Source organism: Leucoraja erinacea, chromosome 34 (assembly GCF_028641065.1).
Source record: "Leucoraja erinacea ecotype New England chromosome 34, Leri_hhj_1, whole genome shotgun sequence".
Lineage (NCBI taxonomy): Eukaryota > Metazoa > Chordata > Chondrichthyes > Rajiformes > Rajidae > Leucoraja > Leucoraja erinaceus.
The window spans coordinates 15,957,454-15,980,301 of NC_073410.1; positions in this window are offsets into that span (position 1 = coordinate 15,957,454).

A 22,848-nucleotide genomic window follows, 5' to 3' on the forward strand; every position below is an offset into this window, starting at 1 on the left:
ACATGAGGGGGAACTTCTTTACTCAGAGAGTGGTGGCTGTGTGGAATGAACTCCTTCCAGTGAAGGTGGTGGAGGCAGGTTCGTTTTTGGTCATTTAAAAATAAATTGGATAGTTATATGGGACGGGAAGGGAATGGAAGGTTATGGTCTGAGCGCAGGTATATGGGACTGGGGGAGAATATGTGTTCGGCACGGACTAGAAGGGTCGAGATGGCCTGTTTCCGTGCTGTAATTGTTATATGGTTATATGGTTATAAGTTGGAGAAGTCAATGTCCATACCACTGGGGTGTAAGCTGTCCAAGTGAAATATGAGGTGGTGTTCCTCCAATTTGCACTGGGACTCACCCTGACAGTGGAGGAGGCCCAGGACAGAAAGGTCAGAGTGGGAATGGGAGTGGGGTTAAAGTGTTTGGCAACCAGGAGATCAGGTAGGTCAAGGCGGACTGAGCGAAAGTGTTCAGCTAAACGATCGCTCAGTCTGAGCTCGGTCTCACTGATACATAGGAGTTTGCATTGAGAACTTCGAAGAACATATGAAGGAGAAGAATGCAATGGAATGAAGCTGATATCAGACCCCAGGAGCTCAAAACTCAAGAAAACCTAAGTTGAGAACATTTAAGAAAATAAGATGCTGTTTTGCAAAAAAGGACACAAAGTATTGGAGCAGGTCAGGCAGCATCTCTGGGTAACATGGATAGGGTAGGTTTAGGGTCAGGACCCTAGTCTCAAAGTCTCAGTCTGAAGAAAGGTCCCACCTCGAAATATCACCTATCCACGTGCTCCAGAGATGCTGAGTGACCCGCTGAGTTACTCCAGCACTTTGTGTCCTTTTGCAGCTGAAATTCAAAAGGAGATTTGGAACAGTGTGATGAAAGATATTTGTCAGCTGATAAAGTCAACGTTGTTTCATAAACACCAAAGAGCAAAAAGGCAATAAGAAAAGAACATGGTGGCACAGTGGCGCAGCGGTAGAGTTGCTGCCTCACAGCGCCAGAGACGCGGGTTCGATCCCGACTACGGGTGCTGTCTGTACTCAGTTTGTACGTTCTCCCCGTGACATGCGTGGGTTTTCTCCGAGATCTCCAGATTCCTCCCACACTCCAAAGACGTACAGCTTTGTAGGTTCATTGGCTTGTAATTATTGTAAATTGTCCCGAGTGTGTGTAGGATGGTATTAGTATGCGGGGATCGATGGTCGGTGCGGACTTGGTGTGTCGAAGGGCCTGTTTCTGCGCTGTATCTCTAAACTAAAGTCAACTGAAGTAAACAACCCTAGACCTGGAGGAACTCAGCTGGTCAGGCAGCATTTCGGGTCAGTTCCCTTCTTGAGACTGAAGTGGGGTCCCGACACAAAATCTCATCTGGCCATTCCCTCCACAGATGCTGCCTGACAGGTGGAGTGTTTTGCTCAAGGCACAAGCATCTGCCGTCAGCATCCATAAAGACTCCTCACACCCTTGTAATGGACTGTTCGAACTCCTACCCTCCGGCAGACGTTACAAGGCCTTCTACGCCCGAACCTCCAGACTCAGGAACAGCTTCATTCCCAGAGCTATAGCGGCTCTGAACCGGCCCTGCTGAGCGCCCCCCACCCCCATGGACTGTCTCCCTCGGATGGTCACGTCGCACATCGACCCAGCACAGACACATTTGCACTTTAGACTGCCTTGACTGTTTCACTGTTCCACTGTTTTACTGTTTTACTGTTCTTTTTATAAATCATGTTTCTCGGGGTATCTAAATCTAAATGTTATTAGTTGTTTAAGTTATGACATCGGATGGAAGCTGCATACCAAATCTCGTTGCACATATGTGTCATGACAATAAAATATATTATTATTATTATTATTATTATTGTTAATAAACACTATTCCATTTATCCTGTATCTGTACACTGTGGACAACGTGATTGTAATCATGTATAGTCTTTCCACTGATTGGACAGTTCGCAATGAAAGGTTTTCACTGTACCTCAGTACAGGTAACAATAAACAAAACTAAACTGTACTAAACGAAAATAAAATAAATGAATCAAAACTAAACTAAACTAAACTAAAGTAAACTTTCTTTGCACTGAGGTAGAAACACTAACTCATGTTTTTATTGCACCAATAATTTTGTGTTATTAAAACACCATTTTGATTAAAAAAACGCCAGAATATTTGAAAACACGAGGTTCTGTTGTATGTGCTTTACTTAAACTGAACGATCTGTCAATTTTGAACTTTTGTATGTTCATTTTCTCAAGAATGCTTTGGAGAGTGGGGGAGGAGGGAGAGAGGGAGACAGAGGCTTTTCTGCTGAGGCCAAAGTTAATTTTCTGGAACTTCAAACCTAATAGTTGATCAGTGGCCTCCCAGGGTCCAAAGTACAGAAGCTCTTTTGTCCAGCTTTTACCTGTGTGTGTGTGTGTGCCAGCACCACTCGTGCTACAGGTAAATGGTGGCCTCACCTGGTCAGAGTTTGTGCCTGCAACCTACCCCACCATCCCCCTAAACAAGGGCGGCACGGTGGCACAGTGGTACAGTTGTGTACTCATTGCGCCAGATACCCGGGTTCAATCCTGACTTGGTCAGTGTGGGCGAGTTGGGCCAAAGGGCCTGTTTCCATGCTGCGTGAATCTATGATTCTATAACTCAGTGCTGAAATAATTCAGCGGGGCGCGGAACATAGAACATAGAAGGTAAAGCGTAGAGCAGGACAGCGCAAGAACAGGCCCTCCGGCCCTCAATGTCTGTACCAAACATGATGCCAAGGCCATCACTTATCTATCTGGGGTGGTGGTAGAGTTGCTGCCTCACAGCGCCAGAGACCCGGGTTCCAACCTGACTACAGGTGCTGTCTGCACGGAGTTTGTACGTTCTCCCTGTGGCCCGTGTGGGTTTTCCCCTCGTGCTACGGTTTCCACCCACAGTGCAAAGATGGGCAGGATTGAAGAATCGGCCCGCTGTAGTGTGCGCGGTGAACGTGTGGCTAGTTTAGAGATACACCGCAGAAGCAGGACCTTCAGCCCACCAAGTCCACGCCAACCAGCGATCACCCATTCACTTGTTCTATCATAGTCATAGAGTCATACAGTGTGGAAGCAGGCCCTTCGGCCCAAATTGCCTCATCAACGCTAGTCTCACCTGCCTGCATTTGGCCTACATCCTTCTCAGCTGATCCTAACCATGTGCCTGTCTAAATTGTCTAACTCAGGGGTGGGGAACCTGTGGCCTTAAGGCCACATGCAGCCTTCTAGGCCATTAAGTGCGGCCTTTTGAATGAATCCAAATTCAGTAAAACGAATCCTTTTATTTTTATTCATATGTTTTTGTTCGTCTTTTATTATTTTTATTTTAATCTTAAAATGAACGTATTTAAAATACCAAAGAGTTAAAGAAGATTCAACAAAATAATCCTCCCCGCGTGAAAAATGCTTCCTTGCTTTTCAACCACTTAGTGCTGCGAATTTACATTCTCCTACCTAACGCAAATCAAGACGCCCTTAAGGTCACAAATGACAGATCCCCATCGAGAGGATCTGCTGAAACTGCGTACCTCCATGTTGCAAACAAATATCCAAATCTTTCCCACAAAAAGCAGTCGCAACAAAGTCATAACTTTAGAATGAACATTTGTTTTTCATTTTCTTGAAGTTAGTACATAGTACCTGTAGTTAGATTTTAACAAAATAATGTACATTTTGAAGTATATCTAATTGAAGTTTCTTAGATGCGGCCATTATTAGATTACAGCTAACTTAATGCGGCCTTCCAACATGTAAAAGTTCCCCACCCCTGGTCTAAATGTTTCTTTAATGTTGTAATACTCCCTGCCTCAACTACCTCCCCCAGCAGCTCGTTACACACATTCACCACCCTTTGTGTAAAATCGTTACCCCTCAGTTTCCTATTAACTCAGAGGGTCGTGGAGGCCAAGTCAGTGGATATTGTTAAGGCGGAGATAGACAAATTGTTGATTAGAACGGGTGTTAAAGGTTATGGGGAAAAGGCAGGAAAATGGGATTAGGAGGCTGAGATCAGCCATGATTGAATGGCGGAGTGGACTCGATGGGCTGAATGGCCTAATTCTACTCCTATAACTTGTGAACTCTTACACACTGGGGACAATTTACAATTTACAGAAGCCAATTAATCTACAAAACTATATGTCATTGAAGTGTGGGAGGAAACCGGAGCACCCGGAAAAAACCCATATGGTCACAGGGAGAACGTGCAGACACCCTACAGACAGCACCCACGGTCAGAATGGAACCCGGGTCTCTGGCGCTGTGAGGCATCAACTCGACTGCTGTGCCACTGTGTGGGGCTCAGTGGGCAGAAGGGTCTGTTTCCACGCTGCATGTCTAAACTAAACTAAAGACATCCTGTTGCACACCCTTTAGTAACTCAGCGGGTCAGACAGCATCTCCGAAGAAAAGGAATAGGTGACGTTTAGGGTTGAGACTCTTCTTCAGACTTCAATCTCGACCCGAAATATCACCCATTCCTTCTCTCCAGAGATGCTGCCTGTCCCGCCGAGTTACTCCAGCTCTTTGTGTCTCTTCGGTTTAAACCAGCATCTGCAGTTTCTTCATACACCCACACACTTTAGTGCTACCTAAAGCACTTGATTAAATGTTACTTGGCCCACCTATTGCAACAATCACCAGCTTTTGTTGTGCAAGATGATTTCACAAGTTGGTGTTGAATTAAGTGCTGTTGCTTTGGAGGAATTTATTACCTGATAAGGTGCATCAGATCAATAAGGCTCTTTGTCCTTGTTCTTCCCATTAGAAACTCTCCTTCGAACCCTTCCCGCAAGACGCCCCTCCCCATACCTCCTCCCCCCCCCCCCCCCCCCCCCCCACTGCTTCCCCACCACACAAAAACCACACACACCACCCCCCCACCCACCCTCTCCCCACCCCACAAGGCGAACAACAGCCTGGCTGTGAAAAAGGGCAGGTTTATTTTCCAGGCACTGCATTAAACAAACTTCCACTGTTTTCCAACCATAAAACAAAAGGAAGTCCTTCTGTTCCTTTATGGGAACAATAACCTGGATGTTTGCTCAAGCTGTCATTGACATTCAGTAATAGACACGGGTTGTTCTAATTGGAATTCCACAATGAAACTACAGAGCTAATGCCCCGATTGTCCCATGGAGGGGGGGGGGGGGGGGGGGGGGGGGGGGGGAGAGTCTGAACTGGACGTCAAAAGTAAATCGCCCTCGGCTAAGAAGTTTGGATCAGTTTAATGATTGTTTGATTCATGGGTCTGTAGTCCTGCAACCACCCGAATAGCACTGTGGAGGTGGTTCAATCATTTTATGTGGATTTAAAAGGTGAAATAATACTTGCTTGTTCACCGTGAGTTTACAAACCTCGGGGAAGGAGAGGAAGGGTTTAAGAAGGAACTGCAGATGCTGGAAAACTAAAGGTAGACAAAAATGCTGGAGAAACACTACCGAAGGAGAGGAAGGTTTGGGTTTAGCACCTTGAAGCTTTCAAAGCTCGAGGGCCAGAGGGGCAGTTTAAAGGGGAATAGGGCACAAGTAACATGGGGAGCAACTCAGAAGTGTCCCGATCTGGAACGTCCATGTTCCCCTGAGATGCTGCTTGGCCCACTCCTCATGGAAGTCACAGACGCTATGAGGCAGCAACTCTACCACTGCGCCATCGTGCCGCCGTTAATATTGAATTAAAGTGCTGAACATATGAGTGTGTCATTGTCACCATTGTACATGATAAACTTTTGTCTATTAGATGATTGAATGGTGGAGTAGACTTGATGGGCTGAATGGCCTAATTCTACTAATTCTCACGACCTTCTGACTTTTATCAAAGAATTGAGATCCATAAGGACAGCACGGTGGCGCAGTAGTAGAGTTGCTGCCTCACAGCGCCAGAGACCTGGGTTCGATCCTGACTACGGGTGCTGTCTGTACAGAGTTTGTACGTTCTTCCTGTGATCACGTGGGTTTTGTCCGAGATCTTAGATTTCCTCCCGCACTCCAAAGACGTACAGGTTTGTAGGTTATTTGGCTTGGTATCAAATGTAAAATTGACCCTAGTGTGTGTAGGGTAGTGTTAATATGCAGGGATTGCTGGTCGGTGCGGACTCAGTGGGCCGAAGGGCCTATTTCCGCGCTGTGTCTCTAAACTAAACTAAACTAAATTGTATCCGCTGCTCTGGGTGTCAGCTGCTCAACCTCGGTGAGACCAAGCGTAGGCTTGGCGATCGACTCGCCCAACACCTCCGCTCAGTTCGCAATAACCAACCTGATCTCCCGGTGGCTCAGCACTTCAACCCCCTCCCATTCCGAATCTGACCTTTGTGCCCTGGGCCTCCTCCATGGCCAGAGTGAGCACCACCGTAAATTGGAGGAGCAGCACCTCATATTCCACTTGGGTAGTTTACACCCCAGCGGTATGAACATTGACCTCCAATTTCAGGTAGTCCTTGCTTTCCGTCTCCTTCCCCTCCCCTTCCCAGCTCTCCCACAGCCTCCACATCAGTCTGAAGAAGGGTCTCGACACGAAATGTCACCTATTTCCTTCGCTCCATAGATGCTGCCTCACCCGCTGAGTTTCTCCAGCATTTTTGATTTTCCCAGCATCTGCAGTTCTTTCTTAAACCAAATTTTCTTATAGGTTACCAGATAAACTCATCTAACCCATCAGTTTCATGTGCTACATATGTAAGTACTTCAATGGATCATCATAGTCACATCGCTTGACTGAGAAATCAGTGTAAATTGTCAATAAAGATATTACTGGGCTCAAGTTTAAGTTTACGTTTATTATTGTCACATGCACCGAGGTACAGTGAAAAGCTTTGTTTTGCATGCTATCCATTCAGATCAAATACAACTATACAGAAATACAATCAAGTCAAGTACAGCAGGAAGACCAAAGGAAAGATACAGAGTGCAGAATAATATTCTCAGCATTGTAGCGCATCAGTTCCAGAGACTAAATCGAATGTCTACAATGGGGTAGAGGTGAATAGTAAGATTAAACGAGAACTTACCAGTTTGAAGTTTGATCGTTATTTTATGAGGAGTAACATTGAGGGATTACGTGAAGAACCCCGCCAGGACGCATGCGTGTCATTCTTCAAAGCAGCGGTGTGAAATCACAGATAACTGTAATGACTAAACATAGTAAGATTAGAGAAGAGATACCAGTTGAGTATACGATCAAGGGTGGGAGCGGAGGGCACGTATTCCCTCAACGTTATTCCTCATAAAATAACGATCAAACTTCAAACTGGTAAATTCTCGTTTAATCTTACTATTTTACTTCGGAGTCACGTGAGTGACTACGTGAAGATTTTAAAGCTCTGTGATTTCATGCCGTGGAAACGAGTCCACGCATCACATCTGCCTTGATGACTGTAGGAGGAATTGTGTGAACATAATTTAGACATGAATTCGACATTGAAATTCATAAAATTTATTAACACAAAATTATAACCCCTATTTATGGGGTAAATTAAATTACAGAACTTAAAATTGTTTCTGCAAACGTTCCAGGTTTCATGACTGGTTTATGATAAAATAGTTGGAATGTTTTTTCCCCTGACCATCCTGCTGCCTTGAGGATTTGGTCTATTGGTACATCCAACTGCATAGCTGCCGATGTAGCTGCAGCCCTGGTGGAATGAGATTTAAAAATATTAGTATCCACCCCAGCCTGTGTTAGCACCTGTTTCAGCCATCTTGAGATGGTCTGGACCATCACTCTTTTGTGTGGTTGCTTATGGCTGACTAAAAGTGCCTTCTCATTGCCTCTGATGATTTTCGTTTTCTCCATGTATAACGACAAATGTCTTACTATACAGAGACGATCATCGGTTGGGTATGACCTAAATTCTATATTGAGGCCTGCTGATCCCTGTCTGTTCTGCTTTACTAATTCAAAAATATGAAACGTAATATTTTATATAAAGTAGGCATGCAGGTGCAGCAGGCAGTGAAGAAAGCGAATGGTATGTTAGCTTTCATAGCAAAAGGATTTTAGTATAGGAGCAGGGAGGTTCTACTGCAGTTGTACAGGGTCTTGGTGAGACCACACCTGGAGTATTGCGTACAGTTTTGGTCTCCAAATCTGAGGAAGGACATTATTGCCATAGAGGGAGTGCAGAGAAGGTTCACCAGACTGATTCCTGGGAATGTCAGGACTGTCTTATGAAGAAAGACTGGATAGACTTGGTTTATACTCTCTAGAATTTAGGAGATTGAGAGGGGATCTTATAGAAACTTACAAAATTCTTAAGGGGTTGGACAGGCTAGATGCAGGAAGATTGCTCCCGATGTTGGGGAAGTCCAGGACAAGGGGTCACAGCTTAAGGATAAGGGGGAAATCCTTTAAAATCCGAGATGAGAAGAACTTTTTTCACACAGAGAGTGGTGAATCTCTGGAACTCTCTGCCACAGAGGGTAGTCGAGGCCAGTTCATTGGCTATATTTAAGAGGGAGTTAGATGTGGCCCTTGTGGCTAAGGGGATCAGAGGGTATGGAGAGAAGGCAGGTATGGGATACTGAGTTGGATGATCAGCCATGATCATATTGAATGGCGGTGCAGGCTCGAAGGGCTGAATGGCCTACTCCTGCACCTAATTTCTATGTTTCTATGTTTCTATTTTCAGATGTAGAGGTCATGTTGTCCAGTCTTAATTTATGTAATGACTGTACCCTTTTTGCCATGACCAATGCCATTAGCATGACTGTATTTAATGTCAGTCTATGTAGGGACAGAGCTGTTGCTGGAGACCAATTCCTGAGCATCTTCAGGACAATACTCACATCCCATATTTGGGAGTACCTGGTTCTTGGGGGATTGGTATTAAAAATTCCCCTCATAAGCTTTGTTACCAGTGGGTGAGTCCCAACAGAATGATGCTCTGTTCCTTGCCATAGATAAGTCGAAAAGGCACTTCTGGCGCAGTTGATGGCACTATAACTGAGCCCCTCATCATAATGGAGGCCTGCCAGGTATTCCAGAACAGACGGGATGTTCATATCTCTGTAGGTGATGCTGTTTCTGTTACAATACATCTCCCACTTCCTGATATAGACCAGATACTGTTTTTTGGTGGACTGTCTTTGGGTCGCCGAAATCATATTCACTGTTCGGTCCGTCAGTCCCAGCTGTAGTAGAGGTATTTTTAAACTCTACAATTTAATATTCAAATAGTTATGGCATAGGTGGCTCCCCCTTGTTACGGGATGAACCAACAAGTCTGGTCTATTCGGGATGGTGATACATGGTTCTAATACCATGTTCATTATCACTGGGAACCATGGTTGAGTAGGCCAATCGGGTACTACCAAAATACCAGACGCAGAGTCCTGCTGTATTTTCCTTAATACCCGACTGATGAGGCAGAAAGGAGGGAATGCATAAATAAACAATTTCCCCACCCAATGCAGCTAAAATACATCTGTTGGTGTTGCCCCAGGGTCTGGTTCCCATGAAACATAATTTGATAACTGGTGATTAAGCCTGGATGCGAATAGATCAATATCTGGTGTTCCATATTGTGCTGTAATATCAGCAAATACTTTTTATTCAACATTCATTCGGTGTTTTCATTAAATTTGCGTGACCTGGTGTCTGCCACTAAATTTAGTTTACCTGGTAGGTAAGTAGCAGATATCCAAATATCTCTCTGGATACACCATTGCCAAATTGTATTAGCCAGATTGTCACATGATGTCGATTTGTTTCCACCCATGTGGTTGATATATGCTACCACGGTGGTGTTGTCTATCTGTAGTCTGACATGCTGGTGATATAACCCAGTACAATATGACTTAAGGCCATGGAATGCATTTAACATTTCCAGGTAGTTTATGCCCAGTGTTAGTAATAATGATGCCTCCTGAGCAGTCCATCTACCTCCACAGCTGGAGATGGAATTGGTGGCACCCCAACCAAGTGCACTGGCATCAGTTTGTAGCACCATAGAAGGGTTGCTGATAATGATTGCACTGGCATCAGTTCCATGTAGCACTGTCATAGAAGGGTGCTTGTTGCTCTCTGTAATGATGTGGATTGAAACAACCATTTTGCCAAACTGTTATCTATCTATGTTACGGTTCAATGATGTTTGAGGTTATTGCAGTAACAGTCTATAGCCTTTCCATTTTAAAATGAATATATTGTACAAATGTATTCAATTTGGTCAGATCTATGATGATGCGACAACAACCATCTTTTTTGTTTTTGGTAAAGATATTGGACGCGAATTCTAGCGGTATGTGTTGGGATTTTTCAATTACCCCTTTTGCGTAAAGCCGCTCCAGTTCAGCATGCACTTCTGATTTCTTTTTACCGGAAAGTACGAACATTCGGTTCGGTATATGTTGAACTGGAGGGCTGTACTTGTGTATAATTCTATTGTATATCCCTGGACACTGCTTAAATATAAGTGTCGGTAGTTAACATACTCCATGCATCCGGAAAGGAGTGTAATCTCCCCCCCCCCCCCCCCCCAACCTCCATGCTCCCTGCAATTTGTAGGGAACCAGACCCACCTACCTCCATAGTTACCAGTGGCAGGTTTACTTCTTTTTGTAAATCCTTCGTTGATGTTGAGGCGTTGGTGTCTGGGTTTGTGGTGTGGTTGATGTTGGAGGTTTGCGTATCTTCCAAGAAGGCCGGTCTGGGCCATGGCCTAAGAAAGACTCATGTTTGGTGTACCGGACCTTCGAGCTTTCACCAGTCGGTCTTGTTCTACTGGTGGGTGCGTAAGGGTGCTGTCTATGGCCGTGTGTTGCAAAGCAGTGCCAGTGCATCCTGTTGGTCCTGCGACATGTCCTTCTCCTCCAGGTTTTGGCCAGTCTGGTCTGGCTGTATGAAGTTGGACACCATGTCCAGTAGATTTTCACGTTCCTGCACCCCCTGCACACTTGATTTCTGTTCTGCAAACCCCTCTTCAGGATCAGCCCAGAACTGACCCCCAGTACTCCCCTCTGACGAGGTACAGCACTGTGCAGCCCTACAAGAGGTGCTGCTGTGGGTTTTACATAGAGCCCACAGTGACTCGACTCCATCTCCCGGAGCCTGTCACGTTGGAGCAAATGCTCCACACACCGCTCCATCCGGCTCCAGCGCTCACGGTCGCTGGCCGCCCGCGGCTGCTCAAAGTCGGACTCCTCTGAGCCGACGACTTTGATGGTTTTTTGTTTTGCCTTACCGCCCGGCCGCGGAGTGGATCTGGCTGGTGCGGAGGCGACATCGGGCACAGCTGATCCCATTATAGGTGATTCAAGTGCCGCTGGCCGCTGCTAGCCCACCAGCTTTGTCGCAGCCCGTTGGTTTCTCCACCTGTAATCAGCATGGGAAAACACAAAAAGACCGCAGCTCTTACCTGCAGGTCCAGGTTTAAACTGTCGCTACGGGGGAACGCCGTTCCACCCCGCCTCCTGCCGTTTTCGACTTGTCAAAAGTCGACGGCCCCATTCTGAATAGTCTTCCGCCCGGCCGTGGTGTTCTGGCCGGCGCGGGACCAAAAGTCGGCACAGCTGATCCCTTACGGGGCTTGTGCCTTCAGCTGCTGCTGGCTCCCGCAACTTCGCGGTCCTCCCCAGCCAGCTTCACTCGTAGCACGTGTGGACACTATTTTGTCCAGCTTCCCCCCCCCCCTGTGTAAAAACAGCGCGGGGACAAAAACTACCGCCGAGTAAATCACTTACCTGCAGGTCGCGGTTTCAAACTTACCGCTGCAGAGGAACGCTCCACCCCGCCTGTTGTTTCGCAAGCGTGAAAGTGATATGACACGCATGCGTCCTGGCGGGGTTCTTCACGTAGTCACTCATGTGACTCCGAAGTAAAATCGGACGTTACAGTAACTTATGGAAGGACCATTCAGAAGCCTTATAACAGAGTGGAAGAAGCTGTTCCTGAGTCTGGTGGTGCACGCTGTCAAGCTTTCTGTCCAAGGGCAGCACGAAGAAGAAGGAATGAGGGGGGGGGGGGGGCGCAGGTAGATGTGTAGGAAGGAACTGCACATGGTGGTTTACACTGAAGATAGACACAAAATGCTGGAGTAACTAAACGGTCCAGGCAGCTTCTCTGGAGAACAGGGAGAGAGAGAGTGTGAGTGAGAGAGAGAGACAGAGACACAGAGAGGGGGAGACAGAGAAAGAGAGAAAGTGAGGGAGTGAGATGGAGAGAGAGAGTTAGTGGGAGTTGAGAGAGAGGATTGAAAGACTGTTAGAGAGTTTCAGAGAGAGGGGGAGAAAATGGGAGGAAGAGAGAAAGAGAGAGAGAGAGCTTATCCTGCGGTCTAGGCATAAGCTCAGGGGCGACCGCGCCTTTGCGGTTGCAGCTCCAAGACTATGGAACAGCATCCCTCTTCCCATCAGAGCTGCCCCCTCCATCAACTCTTTTAAGTCGAGACTTAATACTCATATTTAAGGGCCTGTCCCACCAGCATGCGATTGCATGCGTCTAGCGCGACCAAACGTGGTGGCTTGAGGCGTACGGCCTCACGGGGCCGGTCCCACTTCCAACCGCGGTGGCGTATGGAGTTGTGCGGGGCTGGTCCCGACATCATACTCACCAATCAGCTGGGCAGGAGACGGGCCGACTGAATTTGGACGTCGCATGGCATTGTATTGTATTGTATTGTATTGTATTCAAATTTATTGTCATTGTCTCAATTTGAGACAACGAAATGAATTTCCCTTACAGGCAGTATCATAAAAAAAATCACAAAAAAAAAAAAAATCACAAAAAAATAAATAAATAATAAAACATATTAAAAATAAAATTGAAATTGAATTAAAAAAAAGCACAAACACAGAAAGTCCACGACACAACATAACATAAATGGCACCATGTCAGGAAGGCACCATAGTCCAGCCAGCCTCCCCTCCATGTTCATCCGTTGTCGGGGCCTTCCGAGCACCCGCAGTCGCCGCCCCGGGTGGCCCGATGTTCAGGCCCTCACGCCGGGCTGGTGGAACGCCGACGCCGAACCCCGACGGTGAGCATCCTCCTCCTCAGCGGCCCGGACCTCCTGATCAGCCGCCTCCCGCTGCCGGAGTCTGCAGCTCCCGAGTCCCCAGGCCGAGCTGGGCAGAGTCGCAGGACCCCGCGCTGTCCATCAGCGCCGCCCGCGTTGGGAGCTCCGCAAACCACAACGGCACGCCGGGCGGTGACGTCATCGCGCAATGCCACGCGCTAGGCGTATGCCGTCAAGGCGCTGCGTACGACCGTCGAGACGTTGCGTACGGCCTCAATGCAGCTGCGGGCCGACAGGCCGTTGTCGCGCGGGATTTTCGGACAGTGCAAGATTCTTGGAGCCCCGCGTGATGTTGGGACCAGCCCCGCACAACTCCATGCGCCTCCGCTGATCGAAGTGGGACCGGCCCCACGAGGCCGTATTTCTCAAGCGACCACATTTGGACAGGCCCTTTAATCTCAAGCCTTTCTTGACGTCCTCTGAGGGAGGGCTATATGTGTGTATTTATGTATGTACTTAATCTATGAACCAATGTTGTATAACGTTAGTACCTCCACCAATGTAAAGCACTTTGGTCAACGAGAGTTGTTTTTTTAAATGTGCTACAGAAGTGACTTGACTTATCTTGAGAGAGAATATATAAGGCACATCAGTGAGGTGAATAGAAATGGGCAACAAGACTTCCTTTTGGCATCCAAAAGCACAAAGAATGTCCAAGTGAACATTGGAAATCTTGGAGATAAGATTGAGGAAATGGATACAATAGATATTGGGTGGAGGAGTTAACCATATATTTTGCCCCATGTGTTATTGCAGTCGATACTACAACCATCCTGTTCATACTAAATAATGCTGAGGAGGAACTAAAACTCATCACACCAAGGTAGTGGATACATTCGTTATATTCTTCCAAAAATCCAGAGATTCTGGAGACGAATGCGTGAATTGAAAAACTGTCAGTGTAGCTCTCCTATTGAAAAGGGAGTGAGATTAGAAAGTGGATAACCGTCAATCGATTAGTCTAATGTCTATTATTGGAAAAAGGTTAGAATCAATTATTAAGGAAGGAATAGCAGCCCACGTGGAAACTCCTAATGTAATCAGGCAGAGTCAGCACAGCTTCACGGAGGGAAAATCATGAATGACAAATTCATTGGAAGTTTTCTGAGGAAATGGATGGAGGGAAACCAGGAGATGTTTGTATCTGGATTGGCCAGCAAAGTTTCAGTTTTAGTTTTTAGTTTTACAGATGCAGCTTGGAAACAGGCCCTTCAGCCCATCAAGTCCACACTAATCAAAGATCGCTGTACACTAGTTCTATCCCACACACTCGGAACAATTTACAGAGGCCAATTAGCCGGCAAATCTGCATGACTTTGGAGTGTGGAAGGAAACCGGAGCACCCGGGGAAAACCCACGCGGTCACAGGGAGAACGTACAAAATGCATACAGACAGCACCCGTAGTCAGGATTGAACCTGGGGCTCTAGTGCTGTGCCACCGTGCCGCCCTCTGTTGGAGATACAGCATGGAAACTGGCCCTTCGGCCCACTGAGTCCGCGCCAACCAGCGATCCCCGCACACTATGTCTATCCTACAGACTAGGGACAATTTACAGAGGCCAATGAACCTACAAAATAAATTGAATGAATGAATGAATGAATGATTGATTGAATGAATGAATGATGATTGAATGAATGAATGAATGAATGGATGAATGAATGAATGAATGAATGATGAATGATGAATGAATGAAAATACTTTATTGTCCCTTGTGACAAGTCACAGTGAAATTCTTTGCTTGCGAACCCAGGGTATGCAAATAGTCGCCACATAAAGGAAGCAGATAAAGTTACAAAGTATACACAGTATCTGCACCAGGTCCGCCTTTGTTCTCCCTTTCCCCCAACCCAACCTTCCCCCTTCCTCACGGCAGTCCCCCCCACGCCGGGTCCTCCATTGTTCCTTCCCCCCCGGCAGCGGCGTCCTCACTTCCACGTGTCTGTCCTCGTCCGTCGGTCGGCGCCATCATCGACCGCCGCGCCAACCTCTCCACTATCGCCGCCAATTCGTCGCCGGACGCCTCCGTGGTGCCGACCCTCCGTGGTGACTTTGGAGTGTGAGAGGAAATCGGAGCGCCTGGAGAAAACCCACGCAGTCACGGCGAGAACGTGCAAACTCCTCACAGACAGCACCCATAAAGTGTTGGATCAGCTATTTTGCCATTGAATTGTGGAATAGGTTCAAGGCACTGTACAAGCTCTACTTTTCCGTTCTTCTTGTGATCTTATGTGTTGCTACCCAATTGAAAAACGTAAAAGAAAAAAATATTGTTATCACTTAACTAATTGAAATAATATTCACAGAATGTTATGTGGATGAATAATCCCATGATAAATATAGGTGGCATGGTGGTGCAGCTGTAGTGCTGCTGCCTCACAGCACCAGAGACCTGGGTTCTGTTGGGTGCTGTCTGTACGGAGTTTGTACCCCGTTTTCCCCGTGACCTGCGTGAGTTTTTTGGGGATCTCCAGATTCTTCCCACACTCCAAAGACTAGGTTAATTGGCTTGGTATAATTGCAAATAGACTCTAGTGCGTGTAAGATAGTGTTAGTGTGCGGGGATCGCTGGTCAGCATGGACTCGGTGGGCCGAAGGGCCTGTTTCCGCACTGCATCTCTAAACTAAAAAAAACATAATTATGGTTCATACTTGATCTACTCCCAAGCAAGTCACAAAGTGCTGGAGTAACTCAACGGGTCAGGCAGCATCTGCAAAGGATATGGAATAGGCAACATTTATTTAGACCAGGGGTTCCCAACCTTTTTCGTCCCGTTTACCCCTGGCAACTTTTCGAAAGTAAATTTACCCTCACCCTAATTTGTTCAGTAATTTAAGTTTCCACTTCTCCCATAATAAAGCAACCGACAAAGGGAACATTTTAAAATACAGTTTTTAACATTATTATTTTACGTTCCAGAATCAACAAATTTAATCGCTGGGTGTAAATTTATCCCAGGTTGGGAACCCTTGATTTAGACTGAAGAAGGATCCCAACCTGGAATGCCGTCTGCCCATGTTCTCCAGAGATGTTGCCTGCCAGTCGGTATCTTTATCCTAGCATGGGCACAGCTTCAATGCAAATGGGGCCAGGTTCAACGGAGATATGCGGGGTAGGTTTTTTACAAAGAGTAGTCACTGCCTGGAATGTGCTGCCGGGGTTGAAGACTGAAGCAGATGCATAAGAGGCATTTTAAAAATCTTGTATTAGATAGGCACATGGATATGCTGCGGATTAAGGGATATCCGTACGTTATCCCAAGTTTAGTTGTGCAGGTTTGTTTTAGTTTAGTTTGGTTTAGTTTAGAGATACAGCGTGGTAACAGGCCCTTTGGCCCATCAAGTCCATGCCGACCAGCGATCAGCCCATACTCCAGCACTATCCTACACACTAAGGACAATTTGCAATTAACCTACAAACCTGTACGTCTTTGGAGTGTGGGAGGGAACCGGAGCATCTGGAGTAAACTCACGTGGTCCAATGGAGAACAGGCAAACTCCGTACAGACAGCACCTGTAGTCAGGTTCGAACCTGGGTCTCTAGCGCTGTGAGGCAGCAACTCTACCGCTGCGCCACTGTGCCGCCCCAGGTAGATAAGTGATGGTCTTGGCATCATGTTCGGTTCAGACATTGTGGGCCCGTCCTTATGCTGCACTGTTACATGTGTTGCATTCTATGTTCTATTTTCCATGACCCACTGAGTTATTTCAGCATTGAGTGATCCAGCGTGGAAACAGGCTCTTTGACCCAACGGGCCCACACCGACCAACATGTCCCATCTACACCAGTCCTTCCTGCCCATGTTTGGCCCATATCCCTCCAAATCCGTCCTATCCATGAACCTGTACTTTGTATTTTGCTCAAGTTTCCAGCTTCCATAGTTCCTTGTTTCTACTCTAGTTTAACAATAGGATTAAAACAGGACACAGAGATGCTGCCAGAGGGGATTTGTACACTTGGCTCTCCTCTGCTACTTGCCCCAGGGATTGATAAGGACTTTGGTGCCCCCTGCTGTTCCCGTGAAACTGTGCATGACAGACCCTGGCTACTGATTCCTGGCTCCAGAGTCCGTGGAAAAACAGAGAGTTCCGTGAAGTGTTATTGTTTTCATTAAACCATTCCACGGATGCCTTTAGCACAGGAACGATGGCCTTTACTGATCTTCTTTTGTCTGTCAATGACCGGTGGCTCAGCGGTAGAGTTGCTGCCTTACAGTGCCAGAGACCCAGGTTCGATCTTGACTACAGGTGTTGTCTCTAGGGAGTTTGTACGTTCTCCCCGTGACCTGCGTGGGTTTTCTCCAGGTTCTCCAGTTTCCTCCCACACTCCAAAGACGCACAGGTTTGTAGGTTAATTGGCTTCTGTAAATTGCCCTTGGTGTGTAGAATATAACTAAAGTATATAGGTGATCATTGGGCCAAAGGGCCTGTTTCCTCATTGTACAATATCTATTAAGATTCAAGTAAAGTAGCCTGTCCAATCTTCCTCATAAGCCCCCACCCTCTGCAGGTAAATATTCTTCAAACTACGTCTAATAATTTAATATATTTTTTTACTTAAGTAGACCAATGTAGATGCTGGTTACCAAAAATACATAAAGTACTGGAGTAACTCTGCGGGTCAGGCAGCATAGGTAATGTTTCGGGTCGGGAACCTTCGTCAGTCTGGATTCTGAAGAAGGGCTCTGACATGAAATGTCACTGATCCATGTTCTCCAGAGTTGCTGCCTGACACATTAAGTCACCTCAGCACTATGTGTCTTACTTATAAGGAGACCAAAGCTGCACATTATACTCCAGCTTGTTCTCACCTTCGCCTTATATTGCTGATTCATCAAAAATACCTGAGAAAGGAGATGAGATCTAGGTATAAAAATCTCATCAAGCAGGCAGCGTCTATTAAGGAGCAATACTCTGGCAGGTGAGCATCCAATTAGTGCTGAATTACCAAATGATTCTACACTTCGGCAAGGCCGGCAGCACAACCAAGGACCAGTCTCACCCCGGTCACTCCCTCTTCTCCCCACTGCCATGAAGCAAGAGCTACAGGAGTGTGAAAACGCACACCTCCAGATTTAGGGACAGTTTCTTCCAGGCAGTTATCAGGCAACTGAACCATCCTCTCACCAACTAGTTAGTGGTCCTGACGTCCTGATCTACCTCACTGGAGACCCTTGGACTATCTTAATCGGTCTTTACTGGACTTTATCTTACACTAAACGTTATTCCCTTTATCCTGTATCTGTACACTGTGGGCAGCTCGAATGTAATTATGTATATTTTTTCCACTGACTATAGTACTCAATAAAAACTTTTCACTGTACCTTGGTACATGTGACAATAAACTAAACATAGAAACATAGAAACATAGAAAATAGGCGCAGGAGTAGGCCATTCGGCATCGAGCCTGCACCGCCATTCAATATGATCATGGCTGATCATCCAACTCAGTATCCTGTTCCTGCCTTCTCTCCATACCCCCTGATCCCTTTAACCACAAGGGCCACATCTAACTCCCTCTTAAATATAGCCAATGAACTGGCCTCAACTACCTTCTGCGGCAGAGAATTCCAGAGATTCACCACTCTGTGTGTGAAAAAAGTTTTCCTCATCTCTGTCCTAAAAGATTTCCCCCTTATCCTTAAACTATGACCCCTTGTTCTGGACTTCCCCAACATCGGAACAATCTTCCTGCATCTAGCCTGTCCAAACCCTTAAGAATTTTGTAAGTTTCTATAAGATCCCCCCTCAATCTTCTAAATTCTAGCGAGTACAAACCGAGTCTATCCAGTCTTTCTTCATATGAAAGTCCTGACATCCCAGGAATCAGTCTGGTGAACCTTCTCTGTACTCCCTCTATAGCAAGAATGTCTTTCCTCAGATTAGGAGACCAAAACTGTACGCAATACTCCAGGTGTGGTCTCACCAAGACCCTGTACAACTGCAGTAGAACCTCCCTGCTCCTGTACTCAAATCTTTTTGCTATGAAACTGCTATAAACTGAACTAAACTAAACTAAATTAAACTAAGGCAGACGAAAATGCTGGAGAAACTCAGCGGGTGCAGCAGCATCTATGGAGCGAAGGAAATAGGCAACGTTTCGGGCCGAAACCCTTCTTCAGACAGATGTAGGGTTTCGGCCCGAAACGTTGCCTATTTCCTTCGCTCCATAGATGCTGCTGCATCTGCTGAGTTTCTCCAGCATTTTTGTGTACCTTCGATTTTCCAGCATCTTCAGTTCCTTCTTAAACTAAACTAAGCTAAGCTAAACTAAACTGAACTGAGCTGAATTAAATTAAATTAAATTAAACTAAACAAAACTAAATTAAACTAAACTAAAATGTATACAACACAAAAGATAATGTGACCTGTGAAGTCTGTACCACAAACATGTAAGTATAGCTTAGCAAACTCCACTTTGATTCAGATTCAGAGTGTTTAGTAACATACACAGCAAGGTGCAATTATATTCCTTGTTCATGTGAAGTTCACAGAGTAAACAGTATACATACAGTAATGATAACTACTAAATACAACGGTAAATACAAAAAGAAAACTCGCCTAAGTGGGACAGGCCCTTTATACCTATCATTTCAATTATCAGAAGGTACACAAAAATGCTGGAGAAACTCAGCGGGTGCAGCAGCATCTATGGAGCGAAGGAGATAGGTAACGTTTCAGGCCGAAACCCTTGTTCAGTCTGAAGAAGGGCTTCGGCCCGAAACGTTGCATATCTCCTTCGCTCCATAGATGCTGCTGCACCCGCTGAGTTTCTCCACCATTTTTGTGTACCTTCGATTTTCCAGCATCCGCAGTTCCTTCTTGAACAGTTCAATTCTCAGTTTCAGTTTAGTTTATTCTCACTTGTACCGAGGTACAGTGAAGTTTTTGTAGCGTGCTAATCCGTCAGCAGAAAAGACAATACATGATATCAATCAAGCCATTTACAGTGTACATGATGAGGGAATAACGTTTAGTGCAAGGTAAAGCCATCAAGGATAGACCGAGGGTCACCAATGAGGTAGATAGTAGTTCAGGACTGCTATCTAGTGTTAGGATGGTTAATCTGATAGGCCTGATAACAGTTGGGAAGAAACTGTCCCTGAATCACACCGAAGACAGGCACAAAATGCTGGAGTAACAGCGGGACGGGCAGCATCTCTGGAGAGAAGGAATGGGTGACGTTTCAGGTCGAGGCCCTTCTTCAGACTGAGGGTCAGAGGAGAGGGAGACTACAGGTGTGGAAGGTCTACCTTCAATTTCTCCAGCATCTGCAATTCTTTCTTAAACGAAGGGTGAGGTGTGAACACGACAGATCAAAGCAGACAACGATCAAGGAAATGCAGAATGGTTCATCGTTGGCTGAGGGGAAGGTGATAGTTGGGTGGGGGAGAGACAAAGAGAGACAAAGAACTTGGGTGGGGGAGAGACAAAGAGAGACGGTTAGCAAGGATTACTTGAAGTTAGAGAAATCAATACTCATACCGTTGGGTTATAAGCTGCCTAAGCAAAATATCCGAGATGTTCTGTCAATATTTGCCAGTGAAATGTGGGCGTTGTGTGTGCGGCATGCACTATGTGTAATGTCTACCTGTGATACGCCTGGTTTTCGGGTCCTCGTCGAACCTAACTCTTGTCCACTCTTGCTTCTCACCTACTCCGCATCCAGCAGTGTTAAAAGCAGGAGAAATGTCCTTCGTGCAAAACAAACTCAGCGGGTCGCGCAGCATTCAGTGGCGGCACGGTGATGTTGCTGCCTTATGGCACCCGAGACCCGGGCTCAACCCTGACTACGGGGGCTGTCTGTAATATCATAGCACACTCACGTGATGCTTCACAGTTCAGCACATTGTATTCCATCAGCCGCCATCTCACGCATTCCCCGAGTATGACATTATCCCCTGAAACATCTCTGTATCATCCCCACAGTGGTGGAGTTGCTGCCTTACAGCGCCAGAGACTAGGGTTTGATCCTGACTACAGGGGCTGTCTGTACGGAGTTTGCACCTTCTCTCTGTGATCAAGTGGGTTTTCTCCGGGTGCCCCGGTTTCCTCCCACATTCCATGACGTACAGGTTTGGAGGTTAATTGGCTTCAGTAAAATTGCTCCGGGTGTGTAGTACTGGGATCACATAGAATATGTTGGATCGATGGTCGGCTTGGACCTGGTGTGTCAATGGACCAGTTTCCACGCTGTATCTAAACTAAACCAAACTAACATTATCTTCCAGCCTCCATTGAATGTCAAACCAATCACTTGAATATTTTACTCTACTCCGTCTGTTCTTAATGAAATATGCATCCAGCTTTGTTGCATACGGCAAAAAGCCTGGTTTTCAACACTTGTTAACTTTAATTACATCTATTCCATGAGAGGAATAGATCGGGTAGATGCACAGAGGCTCTTCAACCAGGGGAGGGGAATCGAGAACCAGAGGACATAGGTTTAAGGTGGGGGGAGAAAGATTTAAAAGGAACCTGAGTGGTAAGGTTTTCACACAGAGGGTGGTGGGTGTATGGAACGAGCTGCCAGAGGAGACAATAAACAATAGACAATAGACAATGGGTGCAGGAGCAGGCCATTTGGCCCTTCGAGCCAGCACCACCATTCAATGTGATCATGGTTGATCATCCCCAATCAGTACCCCGTTCCTGCCTTCTCCCCATATCCCCTGACTCTGCTATTTTTAAGGGCCCTATCTAGCTCTCTCTTGAAAGCATCCAGAGAACCTGCCTCCACCGCCCTCTGAGGCAGAGAATTCCACAGGTACTGTAGTTGAGGCAGGGACTATCGCAATGTGTAAGAAACATTTGGACTGGCACATGGACAGGACAGGGTTAGAGGGATAAAGGGCAAACGCGGGTAGGTGGGACTAGTGTAGATGGGACATGTTGGCCGGTGTGGGCTAGTTGGGCCGAAGGGCCTGTTTCCACACTGTATCACTCCATGGCTCTACTCCCATTCTCCGCAGAGGTCAAGTTAACTAACTTTGTTTGTGCTGCTTCACCCATTCCTTAGTTCGATGTAAAAACATGGATCATGTCTCCAGTTAATCTATTGTGCAAGATAAACACATGCACCTCTTTGTCTTATCTCCAGATCTCAGGGCCTCAAGGAGATACGTATAAATCAGTAAAGAGATCTCTTTGGTTGATTTTCTGTTCTGCTAATGTAATTTGAGATCAAAATGAATGAGGAAGAATGTATATCAGAGGGTTTCCAAGGCATCCGCACCATCAGTGTTTATTTAACTTTGTCCTGGCATAGAATCGAGAACCAGAGGACATAGGTTTAAGGCGAGGGGGGGGGTGGGGGGGAAGATTTAATAGGAACCTGAGGTTTTCTTGCAGAGGGTGATGGGTGTATGGAACGAGCTGCCGGAGGAGATAGTCGAGGCTACGTTTAACCCATCCCTCACACATAAACACAGTTTCTTTATCAGCTAACATCAGGCACGGTAAAATGTTTATCACAACACAAAGCAAAGGGAAGTTTTGAGCATCTGCGATGAGCAGACTGTTTGCAGCTGAAACAGTGATGGGGTCACCGCAAATCTCCTCATCAACCCTGGGGCTAGCAGGCGAATGAATCTGCCAGGGTTCCTTCCCACAGAGTGCCTCTTGCTGCAAGTGCCGCTTGCCTGAAGAGCCTGAACAAGGACAACCAGCAAAGCAAGGTTTAGTTTAGAGGAAGGGTCTCGGCCCGAAACGTCACCCATTCCTTCTCTCCAGAGTCACACATTCCTTCGCCCCGCTGAGTTAAGGGCCTGTCCCTCGAGCATGCGACTGCATGCAGCAAGCGCGACCAAACCGGAAACGGGGGCCG